Source organism: Pseudochaenichthys georgianus, chromosome 13 (genome assembly GCF_902827115.2).
Source record: "Pseudochaenichthys georgianus chromosome 13, fPseGeo1.2, whole genome shotgun sequence".
Lineage (NCBI taxonomy): Eukaryota > Metazoa > Chordata > Actinopteri > Perciformes > Channichthyidae > Pseudochaenichthys > Pseudochaenichthys georgianus.
In genome coordinates, this window is record NC_047515.1 from 18,133,354 (window position 1) to 18,144,849 (window position 11,496).

Below are 11,496 nucleotides of genomic sequence, written 5' to 3' on the forward strand. Positions count from 1 at the left end.
GAATCGGGTATTGACATCAAACATTGATTCTCTGCTGAACATCCACACACTTCGGCACTATGTTTAAAGATACTGCGTGGGACAAACAAGAGCATGCAAATAGCAGCCGGATGGTGAATCCAAGCACATAGACACACCGCAGAAGTCACCTTGCCATGCTCTTTTTTGCTCTTGAAGGATTACTGATCCAGTCATGTCATTGTGTTGCACCATAAAAGGTGCATTATTCATGACCTTATGGTTACAGGTAACATGTCAACACTGGAGATTGAGAGACTCTGACTCTCCCAAGAAAAATAGTAAGCTATCAGTGAGGAGGAGGAGGAGGAGGAGGAGGAGGAGGAGGAGGAGGAGGAGGAGGAGGAGGAGGAGGAGGAGGAGGAGGAGGAGGAGGAGGAGGAGGAGGAGGAGAGAAGAATGGAATAAAGGGGAAGACCCTGCTTTGACCTGGCTCTTTGTTGCCTTGTTCCCACATTTCAAACGGCCTCCAAGTACAGGACAGTCTTGTATCAAAAGACATTTTAAAAACCTGGGGAATGAAAAATACCCCGAGTACAGCTCATTGCCTCCCACTGGGATCCAAGCTGTTGTATGACTTTAAAACCTGCTAAATAATGCAGCACCTTACAACAAGAGGAAACACAAAACAAGAGACCACACACATCCCAACAAACACGGTGTGTGTTCCCTGCGCAGACTGTAATATTGACCATCTTTTTTATTGTCTCGCCTCTGGGAAGACAGAGATATCACTGAAGCTCCTTCCCTTAACCTGTCGGCCTAATTGTAGGTGTATCTGAAGTTGGGTACTGCGTGTTTTCTTTGGCACGTATGTCCGATTTGGCATTCATGTTGTATGTGGTATGTTGTGACAATATTCAATATAGTGAACAAAGACATACGATACTGCATCTATTGGGTTATTTGTTATATCATGTTATTGTAAGATGTGAATTAACTACTTACTGAATGCAGACTGTGGCTGTATTCATGCCATTAGTCGTGTATCTCACACTACTGTATATGCCCTTATGCTATCTGCTTGTTTATCTTTGCAAGCACGTAAACGCTGCACTCTACGTTGGTTGCCGCCCAAAACGATTATGGTTGTTTAAAATATAAACAAAACAAAGTGATTTTCCCCAAATGGCACAATGGTAGGCTTTGGATCCAGGCGTTCCTCCAACGCTTACAGAGCAGTGAGGAGATAGATCAGGCTGTGAAAGGCTAGTATGGGAAGATTAAAGTGCAATAAAACACTTAAACATGTGTTTTCATATAAAGTTAAACTGAAAGAGAGGACAAAACCATCCAAGCTTCAGGCTAATGGGAAGCTTTGACTGACATTTGCAAGACACCGTTGCTAGGAGACCCCATAGCCCTGTGTAATAATATATTACTGTTGATTCAAGAAGTTATTTTCCATTGTATAGCAGCACAGAGCAGTCATGTTAGGCAAACAATCTTCCACTGTAAAAAACAAACAGAAAACATTTGCATTTACTCCCACTTAACTTTCATGCATATTATTCCAAGACTTGCCAGAACTAGCAATTTATTTGACATGGGTCTGTTGGTGGTAAATGATCAGACATTCAAAAACGTGTGGTTAACAGTATTTGTTTACCTCAGCAGTATGCAGGTGAATATGTAATACAAATCAGGACACAGAGGAACCATTAGGATTCTTGATCATCAAAAAACTACATTTGCATTTTTTTTTAAGAATAACTTATTTTTAAATCCTGTTTGACTTAATCTTAAAACATAAATATTGTGCTGCCCATCACCTTGAGATGAACAGTGAACAATGAAAATGAAAATGTTCAAGCATTTACATGTGTCTGTCAGATTCCAGCATAAGCAGGCCTTGTTCCTGCTGAGGCAGCTCACAGGCCAGGGGCTTATCGCCCGGTGCAGGGGCATGGAGCAGCTTACAGCAGGTGTACGACACAAGGCCGATAGGACAGCAGTCCATCACAAAGGCTTACTCCCAACACATTTCCATCAATGCTAAGTGGCACGTTCCATTTTTTACACATTGCTTACAGTGAGACGTGGGAATGAGCGTCGTAGTGCCGACTGCTCCTGATCAAGATGCTACTTTATATGGGTTGTATTACTGTGAGTTGTCGAGAAGTACAGGCCCCGTTATCCTGAGACAAATCTCAGAGAGCGGTCTCAGCCAAATTTGTTATCGCTTCCATTTCACACTTTATGGAGCTGTATCTGTATGACAATACTGATTTGGGGACAGAGACAATTCCTCTTCTGTGACAGTGCACTCGTGCAAATAGTCTCTAGCAAACAGGAATATCTGACAGTGGAGAATCTGTGATAGGGTATAGTGTAAGATCTATTTCTGCCATGACCAGATCTGGCAAGTTTGAAGTGGTTGAGAAAGAGTGATACTATTTGCAAGCCACACACACACACACACACACACACACACACACACACACACACACACACACACACACACACACACACACACACACACACACACACACACACACACACACACACACACACACACACACACACACACACACACACACAGTGTATATTATGAGGATTTTCATTGAGCAATCTTCTTAACAGAATTAATCTCCATGCGGCGCCACAGATTGTGTGTTTGATTTGCACAACACTGAATCTCCTCGAGAGGAAGATATCTTAATCCACACCTTTGATCAGCATCTCCTCTGTCCTAATTCCCACCCTCCTCTACTCTGCAGCGTTCATCCTTTTCTCCTTGCCTTGCTGTTGTTCTCATGATGAAGTCAGTTATTCTTAACTCACAGCTTATTATTCTGCATTCTTCGATTCAAAGATTTCCGTTTGTTAAGCTGCAAAAATAGATACATTATGATAGTTAAAAGAATTGTATGAGGAAGACTTTTTGAATACAAATAAAAAGCTAGTAATTATACTTCATCCCTTCAGTTCCTCATGACAAGTTCATAGAAGGTAATTAAACATTGTAATCTGCCTCCAGTGTGTCCCCACATGCAGATAAATAACACAGTCCCACCACGCCGCCACTCCCTCTGGACATGACTAATTGACTTGCCACCATGGGTGACTGACATGCCACCCAGAGGGCACCATAATGGCCGTGTCAGGAGGGAATGATGAGACCTGCCGACAGCTAGCAGCGCTCGACCTTTTGCATGTGAGGTCGTGTGTTGGATCTGCCTGTTGTCGGACCCCCAGCCTCAGGGCTCTTTGGGGATGAGCCACAGACGACAGGGAACCAGAGTTTTTCAATCACGCAACCTTGCAGGACAATGATTTCATTCGGGATGGAATGAAAAATAAAAACAATAAACCAGAAATCAATCGTCAGCAGCCTCAGGCCATTCAAACATCTTCAGGGTGGAAGGAAGATGAGGGAGAGTGATGGCAACTGCCTCCATCATTTCCTCCTAACAAAGTGTTATTACTGTGAGCTTTCCCTGCATGCCTCTATACTAATGTTTTCTGTGGGGAAAGTGAGCAGGGTGTTAATCACATACCCATTTCATATTCTCTACCAGTTTTGTAAGTGAGGATTGAGTCTTTTTATTACACAGGGAATGTGATGGCAAACGCAAATACTTCTGCAATGCAGCTTTGGGGGATTTATAAAAGAAAAGTCTGCGTGCCTTTCAAAACATCTTTATTCACACATTAGTTAGTCTTGTTGGTTTTGCTCACTGGGTATTAATGTCTTATTCATTTTCTGCCTCCTGTCTCATTTCCAAATATCACTAATCCTGTTAGATGAAATCTATTAATGGTCTGCTTTGGCTGCCACACACACAATTCCAAGTCTGCCCATAAGCCCCACATTTGCCATGAAGGCATATCTGGTCCGCCTCTCTGGATTAGAGAGATTTGAGCAGGCAACCAGAGACGTGTGACCGACGGTTCACAGTGGGCAAAGTCACCCATTCCACAAATAAAAGCTGAACAAGAAAGTGATTTTCATTTCTGCTATTCTTCTCCATGAATATCCCCCTAATTTCTCATGCATTTCTTTATTGTATCTGATCTCAGTTTTCAGACTTAATTAGTGCCATTTTGATCCAGTGTTATGCGTCTTATTCAGGATGAGGTCATGCCAAAGAAAATGATAACATCCTGACGTGTAGACATGATGCGCAGTGAAAAGGAGAAGATAACACTGCATTCTCGCAATATTTAATTCTTAAAAAAACGTTTTTCTTTGCAATTTAACAAATGAAATAAACACAATAGAATAATAGATAACCTATTGGAATTATGGTAATTCAGCAGGAAGGGAGTTTTAGAACAAGAAGGCATTAGGAGTTTCTAAATGTATAATGGCGAAGAATAATTTATGGTTTGAAAAAAAAGAAGTGAATCTCATAATAATCCCACAAAATGCTTCCTCGAAGCAAAGTTCTCTCTGAGAAATGGGCAGAAATTGAAGTTGTGATATAAATCGAAAGCTAAGAATTGATTGGAAAACCCACCTCCACCCCCTCCTACCATCTCTTCCATCACTGCAACAGAAGGACCAAAAGGTGAATCAATCTATAAAGCACCACAGTGGCAAACTCAAGCCAAGACAGGTAAGACTCCCACAATATCACACAGGGCTGTCTACATCACAGTCAGAACATATGAAGCGATGCCCCAGCAGCAGCAGCAGCAGCAGCAGCAGCAGCCTGCACGGCAATCCACCTGTCCACAGAAATCCTCACAGCCATGTTGTAAATCTCAGATAAGTGCAGAGTCGGATTAGTGATACGAGCAATCACAGTGAGGAGGATGCTCACTGCGGGGGACAGGGCCAACACAGCCATGTGCACCTGACTCATCTTTCACAAAACATGTAGGAGTCTTATTTACTTTGGATGTACAAAGGAAAGTCATGAATGATACAAATAGTCATGCATTTCACATGTTGTGTGCAAAGTAGGTGGTAGAAGTAAAAAAAAAAAAAAACCTAAGACTGTAGCAATAATGGGAAACTTATTTCAGCATCACACTGCTATACACTTGATTAAAGCCACACGCATGTATCAAACGTTATAGTTTAAAGTATATTGAAGAAATACAGCCCTTTTCAGTTTTTTTATTAAAAGGGACTCCGGCTTTTGGAATTTCTTCTGTGTTTATTCGAACTGAATTAAATTATCTTCCCTCACTGTCCGCGGCAATCCCTGCTGAGACCCTGCTTTCAGTGCGGCAACACAGGGCTTTCACATGTTTCATGCATCCCCCCTCACCGTCAGGGGATCATTCATTGCCTGCAGGCTAATACATAAATTGCACGCTAGCCTTTGGCCTTTAAATCAGAATTGTCATCTATAAGCACATAGTCTATGTATTTGCCTTATTAGCGTACTTCCTTTCTCTGTGATACCATAAATCTTTTTGCAAGATAGGGAAACTTTAAGCACCACAGAGAGGTGGACAGCTCCGCCACGAGCGTCCTGTCAGTCAGTCTGTCAACAGGCTGCTTTGACAGGTAACAGACACACACCTGTCACATCGTAACCTAACACCAGCTGTGGAAGGAGTGACTGTTTTTACCGCATATCACAATTGATGTACTAAAAACAAGATCTAATGTTAAAGTGTTGTGGACTATGAACCCAGAAGTCTGACTACTCCGGTGTTGCGTAAAGGCATCATGCTTTACACAGAGCCTAATGCGGTGTGGTGTATCTCTAATCAGAATAACAACTGCAGCCTTTAGTCACCGCTGCACAGCTAGCCTCCTACACCTGCAGAAAGAGCAACGCGCATTTTGTTGTTGCCAAACTGCTGCTTGACTCACTTGAAAGCATTCTTTACAGAGCAAAGAGAAATACAACTTACCCTCTCCAAAATGATGCTACTGCACGTGTTTTGTCCCTTAAAAGCAGAAGTGATCCATACCGGCGACTCCGTAAAACTTTTATTCGCAGCGCACGTTGTAGAGAACGAAAACCGTGGAAAATGTGTACCCTACACAACTAGTGATCGAGCGACTTGAGTAAACCCTGGTTATCCGTCTTTCTAGAAACAATAGAGCACTGGAAACTAGAAACAAAGCATTGTCCTTTGATACAGCTTATCCTTTCGGGTGAAAAAAGAGTATCCTGTGCCGTTATGTGTGGTGCAGTTAGTGCAGCGGCGGAGGAGCAGCACACACAGATCGGTCCATGTTTCTCCTGCAGGGAGCAGCAGCGTCAGCCTCCCCGGGTCCTATAGAGCTGCGCTAAACTAATGACACCCGTATCACCCGTCTGTCACACTGAAGCCAAGCAGCCTCCTTAACACCGGGAAACGCTATCAATTCTCACAAACCTGAGCGAAAATAACATTTAAGGCACATTTGGAGTGTTTTCTCACGTAACTATCTTTCTAATTTGGTTTCAACACATCGAGTCATTTCTATAGGGATTCGTGCCATGAAATACTGGGGGGAAAGCACCCTTTGCTGCCTTTCTACTGGGAATAATACAAAGTAGGCCTACTTGTTATGTTGGTGGCTGCATGTATAAACCGTACTCTGATTATTCCTTTGCTGTGAATTCATTAGAGGAGGAGGATATTTCCCAACGTTATTGGGTCAATACGTCATCATAAAGTGCATGGAAACATCAAGTTTTGCTCAGAGAGATACTATCCACAGGTCTTTAACCTACATAAAAACAGGTATGGGGATACAAATGTCACAATTACATGTATTAAACACAACATGTTAAAGGCCACCACACAGATCAACTGTTATAGAACTGATTCTGGAAGGTAATATTGGTAACCTGTGTGCACTGCGCAGGTCATGTGCATAAATGGAGATGTGTATGTGGACTAGTGTAATATAAATAGGATGGTGTGCCAATTGAATAGTCTCCTCATGCCATAATGTATGTGTCCTCGTTGCTGTCTGGATTTAATAGTGGAGCATTACATATTATATATTCAAACAAAACAAAATGGGGGAATACTGTATGGGTAGAAAGGTAGTGCAGACATCGTCAATGCCCATTTCACATTTGGACATCACTTATCTAGTCTGGTGATAAAATCATCTCAAAGTGTTTATCAGTATTTGGCTTTAAGTGTACAAGAATTGTCTTTTTCACCCTCTATCAGAGGAAAATCTTGCTGGGAAAAATGATTATATTTGGCTTCAAAATTGAATTTCTATATTGAAGCATTATGTATTCCATCTTCTTCTTGAATCAGTCCATCAATTCATGCGTTATGCTTCCCATTTATTTCCCTCCCTATTTCAATGCCAAGCCATTTTGCACCCCAGTATTTTTCTTTCTTCACGATCTCATGTATTTCTATAAGGGTAAATACGGATGTAACCTCTCCTCCTGTCAATCATTGCTGAGGCCAGCTTTTCTAAATGGATTGAGCAGACACTCGGGCTGCTCCCCTTCTCTCCCTGCATCTTAACAGGCCTGTCTGAGGCCGGGGAGGGAGAGGTCATGTCCAGAGGGAATGGAGAGCAACAATCTGTCCAAAATTCTATACCCACAAACTCATAATCCCTCTAAAAGACCTTTAGAGTGCCTCATCATCTGCACCTTGCATAGGTGTCTGTTCGGCAGGAGTGCCAACTGGGTTGGTGTTTCATGTCTAAATTAATTTAAATGCATCAAAGAGATAAGAATTGCTGCCTGTTCAGTTGTTTAATTACAATTATGCTTCATTATATGTTAGGGTAATTAATTTCAAGGTCCTTGTATGGAGGTTAGCATGACAAATGGCTGTCAATATTGAATTGGACAACTGAATGCTGAAGTAAAGTGGTTAATTAATTATCACACAAATAAACAGCACAGGTGTAAACAGAGCCAACAGGAGCAGTGCCATAGCTTCGATTCAAAATCAGTGTTATAATATATATATATATATATATATAATAATAATATAACACTTTTTAATAATAAAGAACATTATAAAACATATTTGTCAGTGTTTTTCTGTTCTTGCTCTGCCAACAAGGCAACCCAAATATGCCTCCCAGTTAAAAAAGCCTCAACATTGTCTGTGAACCTGAGCTGAATGTTCTGTGAATACTAGACTGGATTTGATGTTCCTGACGGAGACCTGGGTCCACACTGGCGAGTATGTACCGTTTTCTGAACTTCTTCCTCATGACTGTACTTTCTTCAGACACATCGTACCTCCCTATCTCTCATCAATTTCCAACTAAGCCTCCAGTGGGGACCTTGTTCCCAGTGTGCCTCTCCACCTATGTTTCTTACTCTCTTACTTGCTACCCTTTGCCCTCAACCTATTCTAAGGGAGTGCTTGTTCTTCCGCCTGTCTGTCTGTGTCTGTGTATTCTCTTGTTCCGATTAACCCAGCCAAATCTTTTTTCTTGTTTTGTATCTATATCTACGCCGGGATCTGGAGTCGAGGCTGATCCTCTTGCTGTAGTCCTGTGTCTTGGATGCTCTATCCTGAGTTCTGTATTAAGTCGTGGACTTCGGGTCGTGGCTGAACCTCTCTCTGCGGTCCTGCCTTGGGTCTTGTCATGCTGCTTCCCTGATGGCTTCCACAGGATTGTAGCTGACATCCTCGTGGATTCATCTTCTTATTACAGACACATGCATTTCCTAACATTCGGTCTATATGCTGTAAAATGTATTATCTCTTCGATTTACACACGGCATCTATTGCACGTCTGTCCGTCCTGGGAGAGGGATCCCTCCTCTGTTGCTCTCCCTGAGGTTTCTCCCATGTTCCCCCTTAAACTGTGGGTTTTCTCTGGAGGTTTTTCCTTGTACGATGTGAGGGTCTAAGGATAGAGGGTGTCGTTTTTCTCATACTGATATTCTGAACAATCTGTGCTGTTGTATTTGCTGTAAAGTGTCTCTACTGTAGGCTATTTTTATTTTATGTACAGCACTTTGGCTCGACCATAAATCGTTTATAAATGTGCTATATAAATAAAACTTGATTTGATTTGATTAGACAGATTTGTTTGTTCTTCCTCTTTTAGTATCCACAAAAAAAAGGGATCAGAGAACATCATTTAGGTTAACATGTGTTTCAAATTGAAGAACATAATTGGGTACAACAATGAAATAAAAAATGCACTTTTCCCTTTTACCTCATTGTGTCCAGTTAAAATACTATTGTATGTTGCTATGCTGCATGATTTCAAAAAGGTCTTAACATCTAGCACTTTGGGCTGCACCTTCTGTATGAGAGGTGCTATATATATACAACTATTATCATTTATTATTAAAACGTAGGTAATCATTTAAAGGTAAAGAAAGTAAATGATCAACATGCTGCTACATGTTTGCGTGATGAAGCATGATAGGCTCAATATTCCTGAAATCAAATGCAAACAGTAACTTAACCAACTAAACAAAAAACAATGTGGGCATTGAAACAAATACATTCCTGAACTTCAAACGGCATAAGTTAAAAATGTTTGGCCCCTGTGGGTCAGCTGAAGAAACTGAAAACACAACCAACAATCCAATCTTATAAAGTTCATCGGATTACTGGGAGCTGTGTTTCTGACCACTCGACAAATGTAAGTCCAATTTTCCCTCTCCTCTGAGCTTAAGTTATGGCCCCAAAAAAGTAGAGTAGGGTAATCATTTTTCCTTGGTTTGTTGTTATAATAAAGTATTGCTTAGTGCAGCTTAAAAAGGATATCTCATTAGTGAAGTGGCTGAGTTTTGGGATACATCATACTGTACAGGTGGTTTCATTATAATTAAATGTATTTATCAAGGGGGCGTTTCAAGTCCTGCGGGGGGTTTTCCTTTTCAGCAGGGGCCCACCCCGTGCCGATCACGGACCCGCACGGGTAGGCGTCTGAAATGAAGCGCTACATCTGTAAATGTTATATTCACTTGAATCCATGCACCACCTTTTCTTATGACAGACATGTCATCATAGGTCCTTCAATGTCAGAATGTGATGTTGAGAGGCAGCTAAAGTTCAAAACCATTCACCCCTGGATAGAGGAAAACTGAGGAGTCAGCTGCTGAAACCTCGCTTCAGATAAACGCCTACATCTGCAACTTGTTAATCATATAAAATCAAGATAGCAATGGCAGACAATGAGGTCAAGCGTCAAACTTGAATAAGAGAATATTACAACGTGATCTTTTATTCATTCAAGACGAAGGTGCTGCTGCAGAGGATAGCCATATAGGTCTGAGGTATTTACCATGTATAAATATGAACTGATGGCAGATACATTATTGTGTTTATAATAATATGTTCATGAGAATGAGGAAAGCTGTGATACAGTAGTTAGTGAGTTAACTCAGGCAAACCACTGTCTCCCACACTGCACTGAGCTGCTGGTGCGGCAGCTGGTATGTGGGAGAGTGTGAGATTAAACTTTGCACTGATTCGCAGGACTCTTAGCGCAGATCTGATCATGGCACCTCTTCTTTTATGTTCTTTGAAGATGATGCACCATCAACCGTAAATGCCATCAGCATACTAAGTTCTAAATTTCACAGGTACTTGCTAAAATGATGAATGTGAAATGTTATGCTTTTTGGTTCAGCTACCTTGCAGCAGCACCTCTGATGAAATGGGGCTGGCGCGTGCGTGTGTGTGTGTGTGTGTGTGTGTTTGTGGCAGTACGGGGAACAGATGGAGAGAAAACGGAAGCAGTTGCAGATGGGCACCGGTTGACTTGAATATTAACTTGTAGACGGACAGACACGGGTCAGCTTTCCAGGAGGACTGCCACATGTTCAGCTTAACCAGCCAGAAATATCATGCTGCTACTCCAATGCAAAAAAAAACTGCTCCAAATCATTCCATAAAATCACCCACAGATTGTAATACTCATACTTCTCAGAGTTGTTCTGACCTTGAGTTGTTTAAAATGTAGATTTCCTCTCAAATTATACCCACCCTCTCTGTCTATGAACAATGTTTTTAATTTCCTAGGAAGTAGATTATGTCTTGCTCTGTACATGATTTGTGCCGTTTTAAATTTAACCAGATCAGTGAACTTCAATATGTGTGACTTCAAAAATAATACATTAGTGTGTTCAAGATATCCAACATTATTGATAACTCTTATAGCCCTTTTTATGTAATGTGCATAACGGCTGTAGGTTGGTTTTGTACGTGTTTCCCCAAATCTCCACACAGTAAATCAGATATGGCAATATTAAAGTGTTATATAGAGTATGCAATGAGTTGTGGTCCAGAATGTGTCTGGCTTTTCCCAATATTGCGATAGTCTTAGCCAGTTTTGCTTTTACATGAGTGATATGAGGTTTCCAGTTGATTTTGTGGTCTAAAACCACACCAAGGAACTTAATTTCATATACTCTTTCTATGTTTATGTTATCTATTAATTCCACCGGTGGATTTGTTTTATGTTTTCCAAATAACATAATCTTTGTTTTGCTTATATTTAATGATAATTTGTTTGTGTCAAACCAATGTTTTACTTTAATCATTTCTGCTGTTATCACTTCCATTAGCTCTTTCAAATTGTCACCGGAACAACAAATATTAGTATCATCTGCAAATAAAATA

General features: G+C 41.1%; 1 protein-coding gene across 1 annotated transcript in view; it reads right to left on the minus strand.

The window, feature by feature from the left end:
- Positions 1-5,968, minus strand: part of LOC117457277 (roundabout homolog 1-like) — a 264,825-nt gene extending 258,857 nt beyond the window's left edge. Inside the window, 1 exon segment of the mRNA XM_071205123.1 lies at positions 5,836-5,968. The gene's annotated coding sequence lies outside the window, so the exon portion shown is untranslated.
- Positions 5,969-11,496: the final 5,528 nt, after the last annotated feature.